The sequence below is a fragment of the Opisthorchis viverrini genome, assembly GCF_000715545.1.
Source record: "Opisthorchis viverrini unplaced genomic scaffold opera_v5_147, whole genome shotgun sequence".
In the NCBI taxonomy this organism is placed as follows: domain Eukaryota; kingdom Metazoa; phylum Platyhelminthes; class Trematoda; order Opisthorchiida; family Opisthorchiidae; genus Opisthorchis; species Opisthorchis viverrini.
Genome location: NW_008751803.1, coordinates 400800 through 409711, shown reverse-complemented (window position 1 = coordinate 409711; position 8912 = coordinate 400800).

Sequence of the window (8912 nt, the reverse complement as noted above, 5' to 3'; positions counted from 1 at the left end):
ATCACGCTTTCCGCTTCCCTCTAAAACAAAGTATTTGGAGTGACCTTCGATAACCTTGAAGAGGCCATCATAACAAAGTTGGAGGGGTTTCCTCGTTGCGTCATGTCGGACAAATACAAATGGTGTAGAAGAGAGTTCGGTTGAGATGTGCCCCGTACGCGTTGATCGTCTAGTCGGTCTCGCACGAAGTTCGGACGTGTGTTTTTTTCAGATGGGAGACGAATTTGACGGGTGATTCGGGCTGTGCGCCAGAAGGGGAAACTAGTTCACTGGGTAGACGTAGAGTTGTACCGTATACTAGTTCGGCTGGGGAACAGTGAAAATTCTCCTTAATAGTGGAGGGAATAGCAAGCAAAATGAGGGGTAAAGAAGAGGACCATGAAGATGGGTTCGTTTGGGCAGTCAATGCAGCTTTGCGGTATCGATGGAAACGCTCAACCAAACCGTTAGAACAGGGGTGATACGCGGTGGTCGATATGTGATGGAAACCGAATAGTGTAGAAAACTCACGGAAGAGATTACGCTGAAATTGTGAACCGCGATCGGTAGTACCGGTGGAAGGTATACCAAAATTACTCACCCAGTGCTGCAAAAGTGCAAAAGCAACCGTTTCAGCTGAACTATCCGAAATGGGTACAGCTACTGGCCAAAGGGTAAAACGATCAATCATGCTAAGGATATGAGTGCAAGAGATGGGGAAAGAGGACCAATAATGTCGAGATGGACGTGTGTGAATCAGGAACGGCAAATGAACTGATAGGTGAGTTGGTATGCCGAGTTACTTTACTGCGTTGACAGGCGATGCACTGTTTGGCCCAGCGTGTTTGGCCAAGCGTGAACCAATCAACTTCCTGGTTGCTCTGATTCCTGGATGAGAAAATCCATGGAAGTGGTCGAAAACGACGCGTCGAAAAGCTTTGGGGACGATTGGGCGAGCTGATCCGGTAGACATATCACAAAAAATGGTTCCGGATTGGAGGGGTAACGGAATTGAAGAGACTTGAAATGAAGGGAACGATAGAATGGGCAAAAAATTAGGATCACTGTTTTGAAGGTTCGTCAGCTTAGCTAGGTCCAAGTGGATGGAAGGGTCAAGAGCGTTGATTTCAGGACGGGATAGGGCATCTGCGACGACATTGTTGGTCATTTTGTGGCCAATCTTATGCACGCGTGACTTTCGGACGTAGGACCCTGTTTCCCTGTTTGGTTCGCAGTTTTGTAGTCCAAGTCGGCCGTCTGTTGTGGACGAGTATCTTTGATCGAGTTTGTATATTTTGTGAAATAATGTTTCACGTTTTTAGTGCCACACAGAAACCCAGTTTTGACTTTGTTTTTCTCTCCTGGAGGTTTCGATACCACGCGTCACTCAAAGATACCGTTTGGCTGTTACAGGAAGCAAGGAGATATCTGGGTCTCACTTTACTCCTTCCTCTTCAACCTCCATATGAATGTGCGTAGGGTAATCCCTGAGCGGTCGAAGGAAACGTTCAACAATCAAGCGTTTACATCAGGATGGCCTATAGAGGCGCAAAAACATGGGAACGTCCCTTTGGGGCAAGAACGAACAAGTCCAGTCTAGGCAAAATTCAACAACCTAAGAGCTTTAGCCAACTAGATATTAGCTGCAGCCTCTTGACCTTTTTAAGCAAAACCACTGGCTGCAACTCCGGATTGCAGCTTCACGTCAACTATGGTGAAATCAAGAACTACCGACGGGTAGTAGCCCCGGTGTAGAGGAAGAATTTAACAAGGACGGACGAGCAGCTTATCTAAGAGTAACCCCATCCGTTTTCCTAGCGGGCGGGAAAGATGCATTACTGCTCTCCGCACACAAGTCACAAGCTTAAAGGTGGTTTTGGTCGGCTGTATAGTATGTCCACTGATCGACCAGTCACAAACGCTGAGTTGGACGTAGATCGTCACAAATGTTCCCCAACTACTGACCTGCCAAAGGAAAAACCGTGCTAGAATTTACCATTTCACTTCATGAGGCTGCCATGGGACAGAAAATCATCAATGGTGGTTCTTCAAGCGCAAAAATACCGAGCTTCGCCCACTCCGTTGAAGGATGTCATTTGGGCTGTGAATGCACTCGTCATTCGATCCTAGAGGCGAAGGCTACAAGTGCGATAATAAGAATATTGAGTTGGCCATACTGATCATGGATGAAGGTGGGGTCAGTGTGAACACGACTGTGTTCGGATACGTCTAGCCTCGCCCAACCGATGGACAGCTTCTTTAATCCAAAATTTAGTAACCAATGGAAGCGTGCCGTTTGAGAGTACTACCAAACGCAGGACTTTATCGTGCTTCCATGCATAGACAAAGCCACCTCACAAACAGTCACCGAAGTACCTTGGTGGGACAATTGCTTGGGAAAGCGCAAAGAAACGGCCGAAATCATCCTTACCACAGATTTCTGAAAAAAACAGTGAATTTAGATCAACGAGGTTCGGCACCTTAGGCGCCATTAGTAGCAGTTTTAGAAATTTCTGTCCACGGAAAAACACACGGCGTCTTCCAAAAACATTGTTCTGTTCCTAGTTTGTGTTGCGTTGTGATCTTCCTCCTTTGAATTTGTTTGATTGTGACGATGATTTCTAGTTTTGGTAGCTTCTCTACTTCAGCCTTATTGGTACGTTATTAGTTTGTATCCTAGTCTAGTCTTGTTGGGTCTGATTAGCCGCTTATACTTCCGCGTCTTACGTAGTTTTATTTTCGTTTCGATCTGGCTGCAATTGGATGGTCAATTTGTTGAGCTGTTCTTCACCCCTCTTCGTTTTGTTGGTTCAACGGTAGTCCGGGAAATCGGTGGTACTGGTCCGTACACAGGTTGATTTCGATGTATTTTTCGATGGTTTTCAGTAGAGTGTCATGCTTCCATGAATTCACGCACTTTGTTTGTTCTCGCTTCAACCAATGCGTGAACGGTGTTCCAATCGAATCAGTGTCCACCTTGATCCTAGTGCATGGAGACGAGTGAAAATTGGTCGTGTCTTTTGGTTGCAAGTGTTCATTTGTTGTGATAGATAGCTTCCTTTCTGCTTATCCCAAGTAGTGTTTGTCACAATCTCCTCACTGAATCTTGTGCACGACGTTGTTCTTCCTTGAGGTATTCGAAGCTTGTGAGACACTGTTGTCTTGTACTGTCGCAGCCTGAAAAAAATACCATTCTTTAAGCTAGCTCGCGTTGTGTGGTCAGAGACCTAAAAGCTAGAATCCATGTGTAGAATTAGTCTTACCAAAAGTCCTAGGATGGAATACGTGTATCATTCCTTATCTGTCATGGATTATGATCTTGAGTTATCGGCACTCGGGCTAGAATACAATAGAAGTAAGGTGCAAGGACCATACATGTGCATCAAGATGAAAAATTGTTAGTGCATTGTGATTTACAATCTAACCAGTTTCGTCAGAATCATGAATAGACTTCACAGACTCGAGTGGAGTGTTTTCAGCTAGGTAACAGTATTCCGAAGAAGACCGCACACAGATTGAGGATACTTATTTTCCTTACTGTCAGTTTGTGTACTCGAAGTGTATTGTTGCTGGGCATTCAATGAGTTTCCGGTAGTTTCATTTCACCCCTGTTCCGTTCTCTAGTCAAAATGTTATTTAAGCTTTGTATTGTTTTGAAATCAATGGAGCTAGAAATTTTTGAATAAGATATTTCCCACTCTCTACATTTTTACGTTATCCGAGTTATCTCTGATCGGAACATGTCTAAGAGTTGTTGCCTCAATGCGTGAACAATTCATTAGCCTGACTAGCCTCTTGTAGCTTACAGAAAGCACCTACTGTTAGGCTACTCCATTGATTCCCAATCCAAACGGTACAAATTTTCAGGTTATGCACATCCCAACAGAATGCAAAAAGTATTACACGAAATGTTGAGGACTTCAAGAGGCACGAAGCCTTACGGAATACGAGCCCTCTCTGCTCCGCAAATATGAGTTACCCAAGTTTATCTGTAAATACCTTGACTAAAGTGGACCACCAACCATCATCGATTCTGCATCAAGCGCTAGAGTTGTTACGCTGACACAAGTGATTGAAAATACAGCGATCAGTGCACTGAAACATAGCTAAATAGAAGTGGTAACTGGGAGGAGAAATGCTATCTTTTGTGAACCGTGTATTGCGGCTGACAACCTCAGGAGTTTTGTTAGTGAAGTCAACCCAAGTTGCCATTTGAGCTTGAGGAAAGTTGGAAATCCTGTTTTTGGCAAAAGACGCCATTTTGTGGGTCTAAAAATAGAACTTTGGGTCCCATCTGAACCGTTGGAAAATGCCGCACGTAAATTTTTCTCCCTAAATGTTCAACGTGACTGTTGCATCTGCAATCAACTGACTACAACTGTGAGTCATTCGAGGGAAAGTTGGGTTGTTCTGTTGCAGAGGGATGCCAAAAATACGGCCTAGCGCATTGTCTCACGATGGTAGAAAAATACTTGGCAGCGATCATTAACCTAAATGTCAATGGTATACGCATACGCACAAACACAAAACCACAGATCTCTTTCAAGTGGCATTTTGTTCGCTGTGTGTGTGTAGTGGGCAACGCCTGGTCAATCCATGTAACCTCCGGATGATCACTTGTCTCGAAACGGATGCTGGCTAGGCCACTCAAGATGACCATAATATTCCTTCCGTCTGATGGTGTAAACATAAACACGTCAGTTGTTTGGATCAGTTCTGCGCATATGGGTTTTTCCATTTGGATAGCCAATTTACGCCGTTTTGTTGAATATGGACCTGAGTGCAACTGCAAGGACACACACTATCTGGTGGAGGCTGCCCCACGTCACACAAATGTACACTATTTCATATTGGTTCGCCACACCACTGCCTAAAAGGAATAACAGTCTACATCTGACAGCGTCATTAGTGGAAGCCTAATGTAAGCACTCATCCGATAAGCGGATAGCTGTGGTTCTGATTCTCGTCCAAACACTACGTATTTTCGGCGAAGTACACTCACTTGCAAAACAAATTGGTTTTACGGGAGGCTCACCTGGAACCTAGCTGAATCACTCTTTTATGATGTATTTAAGCAACTGAAAGTGCTGCACCAGGTAGCCTCATGTTCCAGTTGGTACGATCTTCGAGATATCGCGATATATACATAAAACGTAACACACTGCTCATTAGGTTGCTGTCGAAGAGTTTTCAGCAACCATATGAGTAGTGTATTACGTTCATACTGTGTCTTTTCGGTCAAGTGTGATTGGGTCCATCTTCAGGATGGTTCAAATCTCCGTCTTACCACGTCAATCATACATGTCTAACAATCGCCCATTCAGTCCACACAAGGTTCAGTGTTCCTCAAAGTACTCGCAGAGTTACGTATGTATCCGTGAGCTTTTGGCAATCATTTTATGTCAAGACTGTGGGCGAAATATCGGTCTTGGTGATAATGATCGGTGGACGAGGCTGATAATGAGATCTTCTTTTCAGCATCAGGCAGTTATCCACGTTGTTTCCGTCCGCAGTACATGGCATCATTCGTTGTGGAAGGGTATACATCAGAAGCTGAAGTCAACCGGCTGCCACCAGATCAAAATCTTTTCCCATAGACATGCTGCTTGTTGCTGACGCTAATCGAAACTGAAAGAAGTTATATGAGGCGTAAAACGGAGAATTCTTGAAATACAGCAGCAGACAATGAACCTATGCACTGGTGTACTGCTGGGTTTGTCGCTCGTTTGCAGGGTGAAGACAAACTTCACTGAGAAATGCTTTCTGAAGAAAGAGAAAGCGAAGCCAAGGGATGGGATTTTTTTGTGGTTGAGAGCTGAAAACTTTTCCGACTGTTTGATATGTACGCTGAATGACCTAGAACAACAATAAGTGACTTTTAATTTCGGTACTTTTACCGAATTACGACCAACTTGTCCTAAAATGGCAAAAAACAGATGATGGGATCTGAGAAGTTCATTTTTCATAACATACATGTTCAAGCCCGACTGTTGATGGAACAAAAGGAAAAGCGGGTTTGGAAGAGGAGTTTAGTAAACGCGGTTCCCCAACAAGCCTGGGGTGAATCTGATTGGACACAAAACATTGCACAGGGTTAACACATTGAAAGGAAGGTGGAATAGCAACAGGGATTACCAATGAAAGGATAAGGTGTGTGTGTGTGTGTGTGTGTGAGTGTGTGATTGAAGGCTGTTGGTGAGCAAGATGGAACTTTCTAGGATGCCGACAACAGAAACCACTTGAGTAAATTAGAATTTCCCGAAAGTAAATGGTGATCTAAAACTAAGTTGGACTTGAAGTTCATAGTTCCTCAACATTAGGAGACTATGGATCATTGACGGGATTCTTTCACGAAGAAAATCTGTGGGTACACCTCACCACAAGCAATGGAGGGGAGAGAACTTTCGAAAAGGGTCGAAATGTGCATTAACGTGTACGACATCAACAGTAGCAAGGTACTGGACAAGAAAACAAGAAAAACAAACCATTTTGCTCGAAGTAGAAATGACTATTTTTTCCTTTAATCATTTGGCGGGTGCTTGCTTTTGACTCGGTGAGGCGACTACTGTGCCTCAACTGCCTCCGCTGGTGGGTTCGCTTCATGATGCGGCGGTGCCTCACCTGGTTGCAAGACCCGGAAACCTTCTTCAGTCATGATGATTTGATGTGTAGGGGCGATTCTGTGGAATTCCTCAGCATAGTTTTCACCCGAGAACACTGTGCGTCTGTCACTGAATGACCTCGGGTCTTTGACGCGTTCATACTGGCTGTACATGACGACCATAGGCTGTAAAACATATGTAGCAAGAAGAGAACGATGAAGAGCATGAGACTAGATAGAGCATTTCGACCTCGGTAAAGAAAGTATATCTCCAGTTGACTCGGGAGCTATGAACTGGTGGGTTTTGTTTGGCTGCAGACACGAAACACAGATCTAGAAACTTCTCCGGCTTTAAAGAATGCTCGCCTGAGGTTTCCTTTATCGAACACTGGGTTTTTTTGGATACAACTCCACGCGCTGAACAGGAGTGGCTAAGTTTCTTATAAACGAAATTCGTCCTTATGATTGTGCGCAGTCTTTTTCTGGTGCGCTGATTGTTGATCGCGTCACTATGAATATTGGTGTAACACTTCTGAGAGGTAGCTGTCGAATTTAAGACGCCTAAACGTGGGTGAATATATGGGGACGGGATAAAACGATGCGTCGAACAAAAGAAAACATAACATTTATTCACTCAGCATAAAAAAACAGTTTATTTTTAAAGTTTGAGCAGTTTTTGATTTTTCACGTGCATCACATTTCCAAATTTACTGAAAAGGCCCATATTCGTGTGTGTTCACAAGGTGCGTTACTAGTCACAGACACATGTACTTTGGTGAATAACTTGGCATAATCAACACAGGTGATACAGTTAAAACACATCTGGAGAGAACTTCCTTCTCTCTACTAAAAATCAAATGTTGCAAATTTTTTAGCAGTGGATCTGAGGGGATCAAAACCGGGTTGCGAAACCCATGTCCGCCGCTTCATCCTCTGGTCCGCCCTCGGACGACTACCCAGTTGATTTCGTCAAAATCAGTATATATGCGTATACTGCTAAACGCTTTTTCTGTATACTTGTATCAGGAAGGTCAGATTCTTGAAAGCAACCACCGAATGCCCGAAAATCTACCGAGACTCAGCTCCGCTGGATGTTGACCAGACAGACAACGTCCCCTCAATATGCAGCGCGTCACAGCCTTGTATCAAACCCAGACAGCGCGAGTCAGCGTTGATCAAGGTCAGACAACGCCCCCGCAATATGCAGCACGTCGCAGCCAGACCGTGTGCGTCAGCATTGGCAGAGTTCAGACAGCGTACCCCCAATAAATAGCTTGAGACCGCTGTACGTTCGCGCTCGCACGCACTCACGCTCTCGCACCCGCTTTGTTGGAATATAGCTGCTGGGTTACCTTCCGTGAGTCTTTTCTCTCCGACATTAGGCACTGGAGCGGGTCAGCAGCAGATATCTCAGATCGGCGAACCAGCAGATATAACAACGTGGAACTGATTGACAGAAAAAATTCTTATTCATATAAATGGGATGGTCTTCCAAACGTTCCGAAACGGTAGCCTCTCTGTGACATTTAATCAAGCGCGTTTTTTAAATAAGTGAGAGTTATTACAGGCTGATTCTGAATGAAAGGTTATTGGGATGCAGAAGGCAGTGGGAAAATAATAATAATAATAATAATAATAATAATAATAATAATGGAAAGTAAGTGACTGAGAACGATCTATGCTGCAGTTACCAACACAGTGCATCAAAGTAAATTCAAGTAACTCTTGAGATACGACGACAAGGTGAACTAAGTTTCTGAAATGACCATCAGCCTGGCCACAACGGATTACTAAGAACAACGTAGCCAGATTGCCTCTGCCGACCTAACGTAGCTTATTTGCATTTGAAGATTCGGCCCATGGTCCCGTATTTAGCAGCCGTATCAGAAACGTTCGTCAGTGGTAAGCAAATACAAGAGAAGACAACAAATTCAGCCCCGGTTAGATGTCCCTGAGAAGGTCAGGATAAACTACCAACGACTCACCATCTGATTTATTCTGTCTAGAAATACTGGGTGGGTATCGGTTCCAAACACTCCGCAAGCTTGTTTTGTATCAGAAAACATCTTTGGGGTTAGAAACTATTTGAAAACGGAGCTGACTTCAATGCCAGACTCATGTCAGTACTCACTGATAGTCCTTGCTGGTGGTTCTTGCACAGAGGGTAAGTGATGGCTAGCTGTTGACAAGTTTTTATCAGCTTCACGGGTAACAGAGCACCAAAATAAACGGTAAACTTTCTTGAACATGAAATCAAATGAACTCTGAGATGGCCTTTGCACAGCATATTTGGTTCACAGGTATCAAAATTTATTGCTTCACTTGGATCTCT